Source organism: Lepeophtheirus salmonis, chromosome 14 (assembly GCF_016086655.4).
Source record: "Lepeophtheirus salmonis chromosome 14, UVic_Lsal_1.4, whole genome shotgun sequence".
NCBI classification, from domain to species: Eukaryota; Metazoa; Arthropoda; class Copepoda; order Siphonostomatoida; family Caligidae; genus Lepeophtheirus; species Lepeophtheirus salmonis.
Window position 1 is genome coordinate 27,040,755 of NC_052144.2, and position 20,791 is coordinate 27,061,545.

Here is a 20,791-nt window from a genome sequence, read left to right on the forward strand (position 1 = left end):
TTTTTCCAAAAAATTAATTTTTTGTGAACAACAGTAGATTTTGAAATTTTTTCGAAAAGAAATTTTATTCTTCGATTTTTTTTCCAAAAAAATTTGTATAATAAACTTTCTGGGAATAGTTATTATTTTCCAAAAAATTTAAATTTTTGTGAATAGCTGTGAATTTTTTGTCCAAAAAAATAAAATATTTTCTAAACAGTTTTTTTAAATTCTTTGGACGTTTTTTGAAAAATAATCAAAAGAAAAAAGGCCCCCTCCTGAAAAATATAATGTTAGGGGCGCCCCTGATGTCTGTATGTAAATTTGTCTTATTATCCAATGTAGGCACTTCAAATTTCAAACAATATTGCTTATTATACAATAAATAGGTAATTGTGTGCTTTTTTGATGTGTATCTGTTTTCAATAATCAGTTCTAGTTCAACAAGAATCAGGCTTGGAAATTGAATGGAAAGACGTACGGTGTTCTTTTTTTCCATTCATTTTTCGAACGAATAAAGACGAACGGGGAAAAAATATGAATATTTTAATTTTTTTCCTAAGATTACTACATCTTTTTTTCTTGATTATGGGTTTAATTATAATTATTGTCTTTGACTATGGCTAAAATATTATTTATTTAGTCAATTTTTTTTTTCTAACCGTTGTTTTGTTTCATTGCACCATTCATTGGAAAATTAGTCATCTTAAGATAACCTTCAAAATCACAAATATGTTGTAATTGATCAAATAAAAGGTATTATGGACGTTAATGCATTTATTTTTTTAGTATTTTTAAAATAACTAATTTAATCTGTTTATCCGAAACACAAAAATATTATACCGACATTAACACCTTCAATCTTTATTACTCCTCAATATGAAAGTACTTTGTCTTAATTTTTAACATCTCCTTTTTTTCATATACATACTTGAATTTCTTATTATATAATTTAATAACAGGTATTTAAAAGTATCAACTTTTACACAATACTGTACTCTCTAATTCCTGAAAATTTAATTATATTCTCTTAATGCTTAAGAAAGTTTTGTTGTTTTGTTGAAATATTATATTTTATTAAATCATAGATTTTGGTGTAGGAAATTCGGGTATACAAATATGTTCCAACGCACTGCAGACTAAAAATGATCATTATTGAAAGAAAAGAAATGTTAAAAATGAAGATAAAGTACTTTCATATTGTGCAGTAATAAAGATTAATGGTGCTATTGTCGGGTTAAAATTAATGTATGTCTCAGTTATTAATTAAATCGAAACTTCACAAGATATTAGATAAATAAACGTTTTTTATACATTATAACTTTTATTTGATCCATTACATCCCATTTGTAAGTTTGAAGGCTATCTTAAAATGACTTATTTTCCAGCAAATGACGCAATTAAACAAAGTAATGGATTGAAAAAACAATTATACTCCGTGAAATATTCAGAATTTGTCTAGATTATATAGAACTGACATGAATTTGATTTCTATTATTTAAATAATGAATGGAAATCCCTCAAACCATTATATACTTCCGTGCACGCCTCCTGCAAGTTTTTTCTCTCTCCATAAATCGGCGTTTTATAACATACTTACCTAATTTGCTCTATTTTTGGAGAAGGTAATACATATGATTGAATATTACATTTAGATCTTCATCGAGATGCAAGGTAATTAATTTACACAAGCTCCAAAACACTAAGAAATCAAACTGTCAATAATTATTAAAAGAACTTTCGGAGAGACATATGTTTTTAAGACCCTGCAACAAACACAGCTTGATGAATGGGCCTAGTAAGCCGTGGAGGATTTATTATTTACAATATTAAATTCCAATCATTGCACTCATTATTTTCATACTAAGAAATGCAGTTATTAAGTGGTCAGAGTAGTGCATTCACGTGGGGGGCAAGACTAAAATATAGAAAAGTGAATCGGGCTTAATTTGATCCTCTCACACGTCAAGCCCCCCCCTACTCCAAAAAGTATTCCATCAATGTCTCTAACAATAATTAATAATAAAATCTACGAAGGAGGGTTTCGCTTTTATTAACACTATAGGCAAACTTTGGGTATATCAGAGATGAACTCACAAGAGAAATTTAGAACTTTTTGAAAAATCAGCAAAGCAAATAAAACCGATCAGAGGCCCCCCCCCAAAAAAGCCAGAAAATAAAAACATGAAATCCAACTGGGCCTGACAATTAAAGACAGACCACACCCTAGTTCTATGGGTATAACTTGACCCAACTATAATGTTAGAAAAATTAAGCTCCCCCGAACGTTGTGTTAGGTTCCGGGTACCTTTTCTTTTCTTTTCTTCCATTACGGCACCCCTGAATGAACAGCACACTTAGAATTTGCCTATATTGTCAAACTTTCCATTAAATAAGGTAACTCAGAAAAAAAAAATGTCAGTTCAGCTATTTTTTAAAGGAGGGAGGCTCTTGATAATAAATTGAAGGTTGCCTTGAATAAAAGTACTGCCATTTTTTTGAGGATATTAAAAAACTAAAACAACTTGAAGAAATTGTACACCATCTTATAAAAATTGAGAATATCATTTTAGGACACTTAGGATTCCCAGTTTTGCTTTTAGTTAGCTACGTCCTTCAGGCCTATTTTTATATATTACGAAACCAAAAGGGCTTTATATATTAATGGTTATTTTTTTTAGGTTGGACTTTTTACAATAGATTAATATTAAATAAAAATTCAAAAATGAATGATTGAACGGAAAAATTAAGGAATGAACGTCGAACGGAGAGTTTTTACAAAAGGAACAAACGAATGGAAAAAGAGTGAAGGTGTACAAGGCAGACAAGAGATTATGTATAACTACCGAGAAAACCCTTATTGTTAATCCCTGTCTTTCATGAGCAAACGCTCTCATCAGTACTTTATAATTACGTGTTCTCGCCTCAAGAATGAAAAAATAATAATAAGAACTTAGAAAAATAAAAAAATCTTCACGGTTTACCAACAACAAACTTGCACGTTCAAAAAGTACTTAAGATTTACAATTCTGGCTATCTGTTGAAAAATTAGTGTTTTCCAATTGGGGGTTTTAACTAGAGTAATGACCACTTTTGTAATTAATTACTTTGGTGATGTAAATTGGTTGTTTTTATTTAGAGGGACATACTTATTGTTTCGTAAAAATGATTTTATTAAAATTACGTAAATAATTTTAAAATTTTGGAGTTAAATAAATTTCTTCATTATTTGTCCGTCCATTGTTGGGTTGACTCCGCAAAAAAAACTTTTTTAATCACTAGGGGTGTCGAAAGTACTATGATTGTTATTCTATAGCTAACTTCAAGAAAATCTATACAAATGCACTCTTTTAATTAAATATTAAGAAGGTGAATTATGTAAAAGGGCACAGAAAATTGCATACATCATAACAAAAGACGTTATGTATTATTATATATAGTTTCTCAAAAGTGGCATCTTGTTAGGGAAAAAGTTTTCACGTATTCAAGGAAATATCATGAGGCTATAAGGGTGTTTCATTACACGGTTAATAAAATGAAATCAACTATTTGATTATAATTCAGAATGAATTTTTTTGCAACTTCATGTTTATTTGCACCATCTCTAAAGTATCAATCAGAACAATTTATAAATAGAAATGAAAGACCATTAGAATAACGAGAGTTGAAATACTTGTAGTAAAAAAACTACCTCTGAAAATCAGAAAAAGATTAACGGTAGGTGCGTTTGCATATTCATCCTTTCTTTTCCTTTCGTGTTAATTTATCGCTCTTAATTAAGCACAAGAAAGAATTGACAAAAATCTACTATTTGATGTTTTTTTTTGTTTTTGTACGATCAAAAATCTCCGAACAACAAGCAAAACTGTTGAGGGTATGCGATCTCCTCTGTGTACAAGTCGATCTCCTACAAAAAGATCTTCAAGATTTTTGTTGTTCTGAACAGGAAAAATAATCGCTTCTTGGCTAAATCAAGAGCTCAGGTCCAGGAAACCTTCAAGACCATACATCCAGCTCAGGCCATGATCCTCGACCTTGTGCCATTTAACTGCAGCAAGATATCTCCATACTACTTCAACACCAACGAGAAAGTCAACAATGACGTCTACTAAAAGGTCCTCAGGTACCATGTCTTGCCATGGTTGAAGAGCACGTTCCCCTGGGTTAAAAGTGTATTTATTCAAGACAACGCCCGGCACAAAAGTTTAAGAAGGTGCAGCATTTCTGCAGAGATAATATGGCTGTCTTCTTTTTCCCTTCTGTTCTTCGTCCTCACCCAACGTGAATTCCTTTAAAGGAACATTAAAAAAAAAAAAAAAAAAAAAACCTTGTACTCCACCGTTTGGTGCGTCTTGGAGGGCAAGACGAAAAATAATTCTTATTCAAATGTTAATGATCTGAAAGCTATGATCACGGAGGAGTTGAACAACTTGTCTCGAACTACATCAATGTCATTTGTGCTTCTGTTCGTCTCCGTATTGAAGCCATCCTTCAGAATAGAGGGAGACATATCAAAAAATGTGTTGAAAATTGTTAAAATACCAACTTTTGCTGGAAAAGTTTACCATAGAAATGGTACAAAATAAAAATATGTAGAAATGAAAACGACTTTTTAATTCTTGAGTCCTCACCCTGTAGTTTTTAAAAAAAATGTATAAGGCTCTCCATTTCAATAGCATTAATTCATTTTATCCCCCTAAATCATATAACAGACAGCTAATATTTACAGGGTACTTAGTTCAGGAGTACCATATGTAGGTCTCGCTCCCAACTTCTCCTCTAGGTCTTTTTTTCTTAACAAATCTGTCAACTCTAGGGATAAATATAGTGAGCTATATTCATTTTTGAGAACAACTCTACATGTTTACTTTCCTGTTGACAGACCTCATAATATCTAATTAGATGTTAATTTCAAAAGATTTACCTTTCACGTTAGACCAGAAAGTTTAATTAAAAATATCTCCCCCACAATCTTTTATTATAATTAAAGCATTGTATATATGTATTCAAACCAATAACTGGTTTTATATTCCTCAAAAGTGCATTGAATGAATGCATCTTTTTTTCTTCTTTTTTGCATCCATTTTATCAAATTGCCTCCTTTATTAGAATTAGAGTTTTGATTTAAATCCCATATTTACAATGGTATTTACTTTGACAAACATCGCAAGCTTTACATATATAATTTTTCTCTTGCTAAATTCCCTGTAATTTTACAGTTTTGATACGCTCAAAAAAATATGCAATAGAACATTTATTTTTCTACATAACAAAAACGACATAATATTTTCCATATTTGAATATTGTATGTAAATCCGCCCAAAGATAGAATACAATGCTTATCCACAAAGATGTAAGGAGTGGGGAGTAAAAAATAAGCTGTTCATTTATTTTTAATACTGTGTGAAATCCACTCTGATGGTTAAACAGTTTGTTTTGAAAAAAATAATTTCCGTTGAAGGAGCTTTTGTTTCGTGTATTATACATATCACTACGATCAAAAATGAACGAGTAATAGACAGAAGGGTACCCAATTTCTTTGATAACCAAGTAAGCCAAAAGGCCATGGCTAAGCTTTCTGATGTCAATGTCAACACAGTCTACCGTATCTAACACGTTAAAACACCGGTTGGGCACCAATAGATCTCCAGGATTTTGTGGCTACAAAAAGAAAGATGATGCCTTCATCAACATTCTAATGGTATATGACATAACAACGTCAACCCTAAGACCATCAGGTTGATAATTTGTGAGGTTTTTGGCCTTAAATCCTATTTTCGAAGACCTGGACATCTCCACAGACAAAAAAGTTAACGCAGAAGAGATTCAAAAGTTGCAACCGCCCCGTTCCCCAGACCTCAACCCCTCTACTATTTCTAATGGGATGCCTTTAAGAGGAAGACGAATGTGACCCATCCCACCAAATGCCTCCATAGACAAAATTCCAGATTTACACTAGCATATGTGAACAGTGCTTTAACAACTTTATATCAGCGTTGTTCTGCTAATGGTTGAACTTTATAGGTAACTATTTAGATTATGTTCGGCATATGAACGCTATCTTATATTCATTAGTTTTTTGCTGATAACTTTAACACAATAAAGTTGTGCTAGCTAGCATTTTAGCTAGACATAAGCTCACATTGAGGATTGAAATGTTTGTTGGATGTATAGAGAGTTGGGTCTCAAAGCTTACAGCAGCATTAGACTATGATTTTATCCGAGTTATTTACAATTAAAAGGTTTCAAAACACAACCAAATGAGAGCTGAAGCAAAAATAAACATGTTTTTCCTTCTTTCCCATGTACCTTAATGTAAAAATATTGGACCGGCAAGAAAAAGGTAACACATGTGCAATCCCCTCTGCAGCGGTTTCACAGCCAAGAAGCACCTATGGCATCTCTATCCAGACAACAACGTGAGGAAAAACTGAGTGCCAATTGTCTATCAAGGTTGTCTTTATTTCCTTTTAAAAAATATAACTCATCACTATAGTTGTAAAATATGTATATAGCCTTAAACGAGTGCCTTACTTTTTGTGAGTGCAACCTAATTACGCTTATTATTTTGTCATAATATTTTTTTTCTTCAATAATAATATAAGTATTTATATCATTTCAGTAATAATCTACACATATACTATGCTCAATAGTGATTTCAAAATTTTATAATGTGACTCAATTATAATTTTTTTATTAATTAATTCTTAAATAATAAGGAATAGAAAAAGGAAGAAGAACTGGTATACCCAAATATGATCTCAAACAAGTCATAAATGAAAGATGCCTATGAACATTTTTCTCCCTTTTAATCTGCCCCTCCAGAATTACGAATACTCCTTGCTCAAAAACACCATTGATCCTGATTTATATATTTTTTAGCTTTTCCAGAACTCCAGGCATGACTGAGCCGTATATATTATATGGCCTTTGAGATTATTGCCTCAATCTTATATCAATCTTTATCCCTTAGACTGGTGGCCACAATCCAATTGCAACTTTTCCCCTCAATCCCATAGGCATCTGGCATGCGTAGTATTCCTTATGTGAGCTATGAATTAGCAATTACACAAACTATGCATTTCTTTAGTACAGAACGAGCACAGTCTTTCGTCCTGATTTTTTTCAATTTATTCTGGAATAAGGACGACTATTCATTCCGTACTGAATTTTTTTTTTTTTCAAATTCATGATGAGGGTTCCCCTTAAACAACATTAAGGCTATTTATCACGTCTTCGTTGAGTAGGAGCTCGTGTCTTTGATAGCTGCTATCATAATTTTTCCATTCTTGAAGAGATAAAATATAAGTATGAAGTAATCCTTAGTGCGGAAAAGACAATTAGCATTGGCATTCTTAAATTATTATTTAATTTTCTCACCTATATTTTCTCAGAGTTTCTTAATTATTTAATTTATCTACGACTGCACAATGTTATGTTACGATAATAATCAATGAATTCATCTCAAACACTTAAAATATGCATTAATCAACGTATTAATACATATAATTATCATTGAATACTTCATATTAACATATTGATAATCAAACTTGATATCACAATAGGAATTAGGGGTCTATACAGTGTGATTAGCATTCCTGCGTTGGTTGCCCATGCCTAACAGGCTCAAGGCTGTAACTTCTTAAGGAGGCAGACATTCAGTAGTACTCATACTATACCTTAGCTTTCTAATTATAGAAAAAAAGTTATATACGATTATTCATTTTACAGGATATTAAACCACGTTTATCGATTTTTTTCCACACATGAAAAATACATCTTCATAACTCATTTATTTTATATTCTTGTCCTTATGAATCTGTGGTTAAACATTGAAGTTGCTCTTTCGAAGAAAGACACTATCATTTAAAAAAGAAGATAAGTTTTCAGTGGTTTTATATATAGTTTTATTTTCATGTACATAGTTGGTTCCATTATTATAACAAAAGAAAAGTTACGATATATTTTAAAATTTCTTTGCTTTTCTTTTTATTAAATCATAATATACAAATATATTAACGTAAATGTATTTTATTTTGTAACATTAATATATTTGTCAAAAAGAATTTATATATTTATGTATGAAAAGCCCTTTTTTGAAAATGAACATTTTTTTACTCAAAGATTTAAGACAAGAACCCTTTATCACGTTAAATAACTCTTGTGTAGTTTAGTTATTAATGCACTGTATCATATCATCGTAAAACAGCATTATTTTTTTGTTGATTTTTCAAACAAAAGATTAATAAAACATTAGAGGTTATAAGTGGAGATGCGAGAAATGTTGAGATGAGAAGAATTGTGAAAAAGTCTAATGTGCCGGTATGTAAAAAATTAACAACCCTGACAATTTGAAGAATCTTTGTGAGAAGTGCAGCTTACCAGCCAGGAAATTTTATTAGAGAATGGAAATAGATACAGGTTATACTTAAGGTCATTAGGAGGATACATCTGTAGGAATTACTCCGATTTTGATCATCAATTCTACTCCAATTCCAAGAAAGACTTACTCTCCTAACTCTCAAACAAACCATTATTTTTACTCTTTATCTTCAATAATAATAAATAAAACTTACTCCCAAATTTGAAAAGGAGGGTTTGTTTATGCTAAATGCAAATGTCTGTGTGTGTATATGTGCCTGGAAAAACTCCTACTAAAAAAATTAATGGATTCTGCTGAAATTTTACATATGGCTTCTGAAGGCTCCAGAGATTGTTTTGGCAATTTAAATAATTTCTAAGAATGATACCCTCCCTACCTCCCCTGAGCTTGCCCCAATCGACTATTTCGACTAACTTACTAAAATACCTTTTTATATAATAATTTAGCCTGTGGTATATGTGGTAATTTTTGCCTCAATGAGATTTTTGCCGCATAAAATATTTGCCGCTTCTTAATGTTTTTACATATATATTATCGGTTCGAAATCAATATGTAAATCAGATTAATTATGTAGCTCACTAAGAGAAGAATAAAGAAAGGACAATTGTATCAATATGATTTACTTATGATTTATCTACAATGGATTAATGAATTGTATAGTCAGCCCCGTTTTTATTTGATTTTGATATGTTTTAAATATCACCCCAATATGAAATAATTCCTTAAAATATCACAAGATGTTGATATAAAATGAAAAGTAAGACATATACTATCGCATTATAATTGAACAAAGTTCAACAAAGAGTTGAACAACAAAAATTTCTCATCAGAAATGATGTTTTTCACTAGAACGGATTGCGTAGTTGTAGCTATTGCACCTTCCTCATGATAGTATTATAATTCATTGACAATTCATTTTTCATTATTATTTATTTCCCTTTTTTCTTTTTCTCCTAGTCATATAAATAATCGAAAGAAAAAAGTAAAGTTCGAGCCGATGATGTAAAAATATAAAATGGAGGCCAATATTTCATGTGGCAAAATCTCTTAGAGGAAAAATAGTCAGCCCCAAAAATGAAGGCGGAAAAATTACCGGTCAAGATAATTTAGTATTATCATTCACAGATACTTTAAAAAAAAGGTAAAAAACAATTATTTTATTGCATTAAGTAAGGTGGTATTCAGATAAAAATTTGATATAAGCACTCTGTATATTTGCACAAATAACACGTTATTATGAATTTTGTATTAGGAAAATGAGGCAGAGATACGGATATTCGTCTATGTTTGTACATATTTTATATATGTAAAGATAGAGCAAAGAAATAAATTGTAGCTTATTAATATTTATTAAATACAATATAATATATTCTGCACACAAAAAATTTAGTGATAAAAATACCCATTATCTAGTTTCTAACATCAAAAGAGCTAAATTATATATCTCAATATTGCCTTTAAGTAAAGAAAGGGATGTATTAACTGACTATTCCTTTTCTTTAGGTTCAGCAATGTCTTGTATTATATTTTTATTTTTAAAAGAAAAATACAGAAAATAAAAATATTTACTTCTTCTTATTATACCAAAATAAATTTTTATTAAAAGCAGAGACATAAATGAAATACAAAGTCACAGTGCTTAAAAAATTAAATAGTTTAAAGATGAATGACAAATAAACCGTAAATGTTGAATTAAAACAATACTTAAATTAACCATGCACTCTGAAAATTGAATAATCCAATTTAATAAAGTCTCAATTCTAATAAAATCAGAAGCTAAATTCAAAAAGTAAAAAAAACCTTTTTTTATTTTCATAACGAGAATGACTTTCACTAAAATATCAGTACAAAAACTATGAGTGGAATAAGAAAATACTAAGTTGGGATGTGAATATTGTCTTACTTATGACAAAAATACAATTTAACTAAATGAAATACAAACTCTAAATATATATGACATGGATAAAAATAAAAAGGAAAATAAAACAACACTAAAAATCATTTTTTATTTGAACTACTTTTTAAAAGTTTTTAAAAGTCCAAGTTAACGACCATTGTCGGAAAAATATGCCAAAACGTAGAATTCTTTAGCAATTACACATTTCAAATTTATTGGGTTTTTATAGTTATTTTACAATTTAACATTAGGGGGGGAGGAAAGTACTTATTTTACAAGTCCAAGTCAAGTCTTTAGTCTTTTTTCACATCTTAGAAATATTATAACAAATATTTTCATTGAGTTAAATTTTAGTCCTAAAATATTGTTATATAGTCCGGCTCGAGGCCTCTAATTTCTTTTTGAGCTTATTTCAAATGCAGAGTTATAATTTATAAAACTATATAATACTCACACATCCGGCATGAGGATAATATGAAAGTAGTGTTTGGTTAAAAAATATAAGTAGAATCAACTTTATTTTTTAATCCATTCTTTAGAAGGAGAAAATATGAAAAACTAGCTAAGCTGCCTGCGTTATGCCTTTATTACGCTGACAACCTTTTCGAATTCATTGGGAGGAAATACTCGGATCACCCCATAGTCGGAATCAAAATAGAACTCCATAAGTTATCCAAATAGGATGCAAGCACTCTCAGAGAGTGTTTACGAAATACATACATCACATTAAAAGTATCTTAAGTGGGAATTCCCAAACAGAGATTCCACTTACGACATTGGGGTTGCAACCATTGTTGTTGATTTTTGCTGCCAAAACTTATAACTCAATTAGCCTAATTAATAAAATGGGGTTTAAACGGTTCCGAGTAATTTTTGGAAAGTTTGTACAGGTTCCCAGACCCGCAGCGCCTTATCAATTTGAATTAATCTCTACAACTGCTTCTGCAATGAGGACAAACAATCAGATACAAATATTGACTCGTTTCAATACTATTTAGATCCAAGGAAAATTAACCTCTCCGTCAAGAAAGGTCTGAGTGTTTTCAAAAGTTCGCTTTTGTCTTCAGCAGATAAATCGCTGAAGTACCGGATTCTTTCTGGTACGATTTTTTTATCGAAGAAAAACGAAAATGTTCTTTTTGTCGAATCGTTGATAGACCAAGTGGCCATTTTATATTTGATTGTACCACACTTGGACCTTGGTTCAAAGCCGTTGTTAATCTTCCATACGAACATTGCGACTCTTATTATTTGAAGAGAAACCATTTTGTAGCCTTTTATATGGAAATGAAGAAAAACTTATAAAAGCCATTATCATAAAAGTTTACCAGATTTTATACCCAAAGCGGAGCTCCTAGGACAATGACCTTTCTGGCAAATTATCTGTTGTGAAGCTATACATAAATGTTTTTAATGTTTGTATTACTTCTATATTTTTTCAAACGGATCAAACATATAACTATATTTCTTTTTTTTTTATTATTCTACTATAATCATATATCTGTTTATAAGATTCTAGTTAAATATGATCTTAGTTTGATGTGCAGCTTTTTTTTGAAGTATTATTTATATTTACGTTATTCCTGATGTTTGATTTTAAAATTTGAAATATAGATACGCCTACTGGCCAAAAAAGAAAGAAAGAAAGAAGCTGCATGTGTGATTAATCCATGTGAAAGAATACAATAGCTAAGCTTACCAATTAGAAAAGGAAAACAAACGGTTTAATGCATGGGCTCTTTCTTCCTTCTTGTTCATTATTTAATAAGTCGGGGGGTTAACATCTCCCACTAAAAGAAGAATACTTCATTATCCTTGATATAAATTGTTTTAAAAATGGACATATATAATATAAATATCTTCCCTGCACTAATTCTATTTTAAATGTAAAAGGTTCCCTTTTTATAGCAGTAATTCCTTTTCTGCCCCCCCATTATATAACAGGCAGCTGATATTAACCAAGATCTTAATTCAGTAGTACCATATGTCTCACTCCCACCTTCTCCTAGTGCTGTTACACAAATTCCATCTCTATCCCTATGTCTATAATTCCATTCTTTCGAGTCCAATTATGTCACGAATCTTAAAAATATGGACTTTTTTCAAAGTACTCCCCCAAAAAAAAAAAAAAATTAACAAATTGCGACTTTGTCCTGTTCTAACAAGAAAAGTTATTTAAAAATTATAAAAAACATTTTGTCAAAACTGTAAATGTTTTGTCACAAAGCCACCATTTAGAAATTTGAAAGTAACGGCCCTGAACTCCGGTATCATTATTCCTGTATAGCAAACGACATTGTGTAGTAACATATACTTCTGTTTCTTATTGCACCTCAAAAAGTGCTTTAAATGCGAGTAATTACACAAGTAATTAATGTGATTGTTTTTGTTTTTTTCTATGTATATTGATTTACTCATTTCATTTCTCACCTATTCAACCGAAATAAAAAGCCTTTGAAATATATCTATATCTTATACGAAAAATACTATGCTTAAAATAAAAACGTAATTAATGATTAGGGTAGACCTGAAAGTGTGGCAAAGGTCATTTTTCTCGAATATAAATAAAAAAAACTAATGTCACCAAATTGACATAAGAACTGTAAATTGTAATACCATTGAATGCCTCATGTATTATTGTTGATGAAGTCATAAATCACAAAAATGATTATTAAAATTTTCCATGGAAGTAAATTTACTCTTTAACACGTTTTTAGAGTATACTTTTGATTCAGAGCCATATTTCTAATTAACAACTATATTAATAAAAATTAAAGATATTCGGCAGATAAAATAGGTGTAAAGTTATCTAGAATAAAGTTCCTACAAAATATGTCTTATCATACAAAAATCAAGTAAAATGATGACTCTTATTTTTTGGATATTTTTTTCAATTGCTTTATATATTAAGTAAAACTAAAGAAACTTAAAACTACAACTAAATCAGATTTTATGTCCAAAAAAAATAGTTCGATTTTTATTTCAACTCTTAGTTTTTTTATTGAATAGTTAATTAACAAGCAATGTCAGATTGCATAAAAATATTCCAAAATTAAGTATAATTGAGACGATTATTTGACTAATTGTAACATATTAATTAATATTTAAGAGGCAGAAAGATTAATCACAATTTAAACATATTTCAAATCAATGAATTTGAAGTGTATTTATTAATTGGATGTAAAGCCTCTAACCAACTTATTTTTATTCATATTCAGAGCTTTTCACACAACCTTTTTTATTGTTTATTTATTTAATATTTCATAAGAAAATTAAAAGTTAAACTAAAAAAAATAAATTAAAAGTCGAAGTTGACTATTCAGCAGACAAATTAACAGCTAAAAAATACAATTTAGATTTGTATGTTTATCAATAAGGCTGTGGGTACTATTGACTAAAATAAATATTATTAGTATTAACTTGGAATGCCTGTTATATAATAGCTATAACCATAGATTCGAATAATATATTTTGCTGCTATGGTAAAAAATAGAAACCAAAACTTTACTTGGTCACCCAGACAATTAGAAACATATTTGGGGTGTAAAGCAGTTTAGCTGTCATGAAGTTTCATCAAATTTGCTGCAAGAAGCTGTGAGATAATGGCATTTATGCAGAAACCCATATCAAGAAAGAACTTAGGCAGAAATTACTCAGATGTCAAGCTCCGCACAAAAAAAAATCATCTTTCATGAACTGATTATTATTTTATGCTTATTGTTCCCTCTTCAAGATTATAAGAATAATGATAGCAGCCTTGGAAAATACAAAATCATCTTCAGGTTGCAATTAATAAAAGATTGCAATCTTCCATTTTTATATTGTTTTAACTTAAACCCCTAGACACCCATAAAATATAACAGGCGCCGAGGCTCCAAAACTTTTTTATTGCCTATCAGGTGCCTTTATCAAAGGACTATATTATCTTATTTCCTTTATGTTATATTTTTTCTCCATATTTTTAATTACTTTTCACACGCTAAGTAATCTGTAACTATTATGGTTCTTAGTTACTAAGTTAGCTTATTTGAGATTATATTAATCATCAAAGACATATTAATTAAAATTAAAACTAATATTATAACTTGTATGGATAAGACATCCTTATATATGTATGAGCACATAAGGTGGATCTTATTTTAATTAATACATTAGAAGTAAATTGAGAAAATGTTTAATTAAGAAAAAAAAAATCCCATCAAACTATAATAAAAAAGTTTGATGATAAGATTCCAGAGATACATTTACCCACATATATCTTTGATGTACTGTACCTACAGAAATAACTACACAACCATAGAGCTGTAAATTTAAAGAACTTTAAAGCGTGTGAGATTTTGTGCTGTGTGGAATTTAGATATTGTTTTTTATTTTCCAAAGCTGTTAATTATTCTTTGATTTTAGTATTAGGGAACATTCAAGTACAATGTGATCTTTGACTGAGTGAGCTCATGAAAGGCTACAAATAATTCTAATGATACATTTGAAAGGTGAACTTGTAAAAAATATAAGCTATCGGTATATACAAATTTAATAAATCCAAAATTAAAGAGGCAAAGGCATCGACAGGAATTACTCTAATGTCAATCCTCAATTCTACTCCCAATCAATTAAGAACTTACTTGTATATCCTTCCAAACAAATCCTAGATTTTTCATGAGTTTACGCACTATATACTATATAAAGAAAAAGGATATCAACCTTGAAAAATAAAAAGCAATGTTCAGGTTGCAGCTACAAATATTATCGCAATCAACTAATGGTATATTTTATAACTATAGATATTGCTCTAAGTCATTCTTGGAATCATGCTATAATTGGGGATTAACATCGGAATTATTCCTACATATGTTCATTCTATATACGGAATGGCATTTCTGTTTATTTCTTTTTAGTTATAGCTCCTTCTAGCTATATGTCATAAAAGCTAAGCTGCTGTTCTTAAAAGCACTATATAAATTTTTAGGATTACCACATTAATTCCGTTTCTTTTTTTTTTTTTTTTTTACATACAAGCAATTCGTATTTGCTACAACCCTTAATATACAATTCTCCTGAAAACAATGTGCGTAGGTTCGATATCCGGTTGCTTTTTGAAAAATAAATATATATAGAGTACCACAGGGAAATTTTCTGGGATCTAGAAGCAAAACTAAAACCTTAATAACTTTTTATTTGAAAAGTATAATGAAAAGTTTTGTTAATAAAACTTTTAGCAATCAATTATGGCAAAGAGTATTCAATATGACCACATTCAGCTGCTGCACATATCTTTCCAACCTTGCTCTCTAAGAAGCTCCACACACTAAAGTCTTTTGATTGAGATCACGACTGGAAGAGGGCAGAAGGTCATTTCCAAGAAGTCAGCAAAGTGTTCATTGCAGAAGTTCTGTGTCTTGAAGGCTGTATGCTTGGAGCACCGTCTTGGGCCCACACATAGTTGTTCTCGGTATATTTAGCCTTCAGCCAGGGCAAGATTTCCCAACTCTGGAGCTTATATTAGGCATCAGTTCCAATTTTCTCATTGGCTTGAAGAAGAATGATAAATTTTCTTCCTATCAGAGGCCACGACTCCCAACCACATTGTTTGGGCCGGACATTTCTTCCTGGTGGTGCCCTGGACTTATCCGGTTTAAAATGCTATAAATCTGTTGTTTCTGCGGTTCAAAACCCGGCCAACTGTGAAGATCTTCTTGTCTGAGAAGACCTTCACAGTTGACAGATGACTTTTCCAGTAATTTTGAACTATTTTGCATCTATCAAGCCTTAAGGCCTTCCTCCTGTTGGTGTGGAGATATCTGGGAGTCCTCAAAAAGCTCTTAAGGCCGAGGTCATCATGAACAGCCATCCTGGTTGTGATCTTGTCCATGTTGAACTCGTCAGCCAAGCAGTGCATTGATGCTTTTGGCCTCCAGGGACTTGAGAAATGTTTCTTCTCGATTCAAAACATTTCCTTCACTTCTTGTCTTACTTTTGACTCTTTTTTCATTCTCATTGGCCACTCTGATGTTCCAGACTGTCCTCAAGGTCACGCAAACAATGTTTGATTTTTTTTTGGATTAATATCATCGTCAAGAATATTCGAAATCCATTGCCTTCTTGATTCTTGTTTACTCATTTTTTCTCCCATTTTGATCAATTCAAAACAAGGCATAAGAAAAAAAATGCTAAACTTCGATTATTTTAATTTGATACATAGAAGGGAGAATAAAGATGAAGAAGAAGAGAGAAAGGGAGGAGCAAATATTAATATACACAAAGGAAGTCAAGAAAAATAAAAAGGCAAAGAAGGAATACGGAAGAAAAATAAGGCCTCATAAAAAGAGTTTAACATTCAATTTTATGGGTACTCAATGCAAAGATAATAATTTACATGTATTTTCATATGAGTATTATTATTACTTTTGTTCCTATAGTCAAATAGGATACTAAAAACACTTATATTTACAGTCAAGATAAACCTTTGTTCCGAATAAAAATATTTTTTTAAGTATATCTACAAGGTTTGGTGCGTTATGTATTTGAGCAAAACTTTTAATCTCCTGATATAAAAATTAGGCAAAACTCTTTATCAGATCAAATACACCCTCAATGAAGAGCAGTTGAAAATCTACATGGGTATGTAATAAATCACCTCTTCAAATATTATTTGATTCTGGGATCTTCAATAAATCTCAGTTTTACGATAACAACGTCAAAGAGATAATGGAGACTATAAGATGTGGTCAGTTTGTAATCTGGGAAACGTCTGAAAAGTGAAAGCTAATACTGATAGAAACCCTTACAGTTTTATTTCGGAAATGGTTTAAGGAGATCGCTGTATCAATAATGTGAATAACTCAAATCGGTCATCAGGCCAAAAACTCGTTCCTTTCAAATTTTGTTTTAGAATGATTGAAAAACGATATTTTATAAATAGCTTCAAGATGGAAAGAATCCGGGAAAGCCGTTTACATAAATATTTTTCGTGTGAACAGTGTAAACGTCAATTGTTAAAAACAATAGTATCGTATCTCACCAAATTCGTTTAAAATATACGCATAAAAGAAACTAAACACTATTGAAATTTTGCACGTGGAGAAACTCATTGTGTTATCGAATGAGAAGAAATTGAGCCTCAAAAAAAAAAAAAAAAAAAAAGGAAGGCCTCTGTATACAGACAGATGACTACATATTCGTCTTTTAAAACCTGTAGGCCTTCACAGGCTTGGAAAAAACTCTACTCGCCCAAACAACGATGATCTATCAAAAAATAAAGAGCTCCAATACAAACCATCGTTGACACCCAAGATTGGCTTAAAGCACGTATTCCTTTGTGGGAAAAAATCAAGGGGTTGCCGACTTGGAGTTGAGATTTGATCCTCCTAGACCTCCTTGTGTAGGATTACACACGAGCTGAAGATCAGATTCCGCTTTTATATTTAAATTTGAAAGATCTTTGTTTAGCTGATTAAGTTGAAATGGGTTAAAGTTTTCAAAGGCATATGGAATATGTGTTGTTTAAAACTCGTCTTCTGAATGTATTTTATATCGAAAGTGGCCATGAAAATACCAATTTAGCTGTTATTGTAATTTTGCCATCAATTAATTCATTACTGTTTAAATTAAAAATAATGAGAAGAGTGACACATAGCACAGTGGACAACGCGCTGAGGAGAAGATATTCTTCTGAAAATCAGTGTGTATAAGTTCGAATCCTGATAACCCCTAGGGAAGGAAATATACATATTATATGTATATCGACTTCAAAATCATTTTCAATTTAGATGGAAATGATTGTAGTACTATAATTTCTAATTATAGGTAAATAATCGATGCAGCTTCAATTGACGAATCAGCGTAAAAAATTAAGATGTTTAAAACATAGGGCAACTCCTTTAGATGTATTTTGTGTTCATCATAGTGTTTTAGGAGACACATATTTTGGACATTTAACCTCTTGTACTAGCATGAAAAACTCACCCATGATGCACTCATACGGAATCGGAATGCTCTCATTGTAGTGCACAACACTGTAGTCGTCTACGGAAATTTCACCGCGCTCTTTTTACTCCCGGAAAGTTAATCCCAAAAGAAGTTCATCCCGAGAAAAATTCATACCCAACAATATATATACATATATTCGGAATATATCTTAAAGAAAAAAGTCAACTTTGATGTTGTATTTTATTCTACTTTTAATACAAATGTCTAATAGGTCAGTCATATAATAATAATCTTACATAAAAGTTCCTCTCATTAAAGTTTGAACTTAAATTTCTTTAGCTTAACGAAAATATTTATTAAGCCCTTGACCTCCGATCTTAAGAAATTTGCTACCTAACTATTGTTTTATATAATTAAATATGGATACATATATTACTATTGTAGAGTACAACACGCTCATTTCATCGTCCCTAATAATTATAATTTAGAGTATATAAAAATTTAATAGTTCCTCGAGATGAATTTGTCTGGAGATTAATTTTCCTCGGGATGAACTTTCCTTGCGGTGAACTTACCTTGCCATAAACTTGTTTGGGATGAACTTTCCTTGCGATGAACTTGTCTAGGAATGAATTTTCCTCGCGATGAAATTGTCTAGGGATGAACTTTCCTTGAGGTGAAAAAAGGGAAGTGAACTTTCCTGGGGGTGAAAAAAGCGTGGTGAATTTTCCTTTAACCCACTGTCGTACCATTTCAAGTATGGTAGTACCCCAGTATCACCATGGTTACAATAACATTATTGTGCAATTACAATGTTTGATTCACTCTAGCCAGTAATTATACTCAAAAAAACAAAACAAATATAACAAAAAAGTATACTTTATTAAGCAATTGTACGTCAAAATAGCACTTACCAAATTTTTTTACTTAAATCTTACTCTCTTTCAAAATTGTATCCCTCTATTGCCTAGTTTTATTTATATCTGATCATAAAATGTATTAAAAATATGTTACTGCATCGTTATATAATTTTATTTTCATAATGTATATATGTATTGTATAATATAATATTATTCATGATTTATTTCAAAAAAGTAGACAGATGCAGATTTTAGACATTAAATAAAAGCTGTTCAAAATTCTGAGTTACGTTCCTATGGCTATGTTTTATTCTGATCAGACCATACCAAACTCCTGGGGTCTGGAGGACAAGTTAGTTTTTTCTCAAATAAGTTAATTTGTTTTTAAGAAACAAAATGGATTCCCTTATCTCAATTTTGTAAGATATAGGTCTTCCATTCGATAATCCAAAAAAAAAAAAAAAAAAAAAAAAAATCGATTGTACAACAGAAAAAGGGAGATCGTATATTGGATAGAAAATATAAAAGGGAATTAAGTAAATGACTATAACAAGGGCAGAAAATGAATAGCGAGTTAGTCTTATTAAGTATCTTCATTTTGATGGAAGAAAGAACATATTTCTAATTATTTTATTAATAATGTATAATTGACCATAACTATTTTGAACACATTGAAATGCATAACTTCAAATTAATGTCATTTTGTAGGTAAAACGAATAAACCAAATATATGATAATAATAAGAACAAAGTCAAAGTCTATTTCACACTTAAAGTAAACAAATTTATTTGAAATTCAAACATTTGACAAATAACATATAGCAGAAACTATTGTTAATTTTTAAGGAAAAATATTTTAGGGCTAGGTTTGTGTTCTTCAGAGTGCCGATTCTAGTTAACCCTAGTTACAAGCTGTAATTTGTATAAGTTGCAATATATAAAATGAAATTATTAATTTATTATTAGTCACTTTTCAAAATATGTAAGGAGATAAATTTTAATTTATGAGATTATTAAATTAGAAAAAAAACACAACAACTTTAAACGAAAGTTATTTTTGTTTTTTCCTTTTGTATTACATCCAATCAAAATGAAGAGTATGTAAGTCTTTGATATATTCAACAACACATAGCCAAATTTATGTTCTTGTTTTTAAAGCTTTTTTTGCATTATTTTTGTTGGAAAATATAAATCTGGAATTATTCATATATTTCTCAAAATATATGATCGATATTTACTTGTATATTGTAAAAATAAGATCAAACATTTTGATTGGATCCCCCTATTTTATTATAGAAATATATATTAGAGCTAATTACCAACTATTAATTGATACTATCAAGTTATTTTGAACTATTTAAATTACATGTTTCTTATATAATTATAATAAATTTATCTGTGGGCATTTGAACTTATATTTTCGTAACTTGTGTTGAAATAGTCAAAATTTACAATATAGTTATTTATGTATCATCATAGCGTATGCAGTTATTGCATTATACTTCCATCCAAGTACTGTGAATCCTTCATTTAAAATTATTCATCTCATTTTTTGGTTGGATCACAACTTGTACACAACATATTTAAATACAACTAAAATATTTTCCTGTTCATTTTATATCTAAAAGGTTCTCTTTTTTATAGCAGTAGTTCATTTTCGCTCCCTAAAATCATTTAACAGACAGATGATGTTAGTAACAAGTTTTAATTCAGTAATGCTGTAAGTCTTGCTCCAGCCTTTTTTTCG

General features: G+C 30.2%; 1 protein-coding gene across 5 annotated transcripts in view; it reads left to right on the plus strand.

The window, feature by feature from the left end:
* The window catches only part of rsh (Rap GTPase activating protein radish), a 223,403-nt gene that overhangs the window by 20,282 nt on the left and 182,330 nt on the right, over nucleotides 1-20,791 (plus strand). For 2 of the 5 annotated variants that reach the window (XM_071893236.1, XM_071893239.1), the window contains exon 3: nucleotides 9,320-9,503. The exons of the other annotated variants lie outside the window; for them this stretch is intronic. The gene's annotated coding sequence lies outside the window, so the exon portion shown is untranslated. The remainder of the gene's footprint in view (nucleotides 1-9,319; nucleotides 9,504-20,791) is intronic. 5 annotated transcript variants of the gene reach the window in all.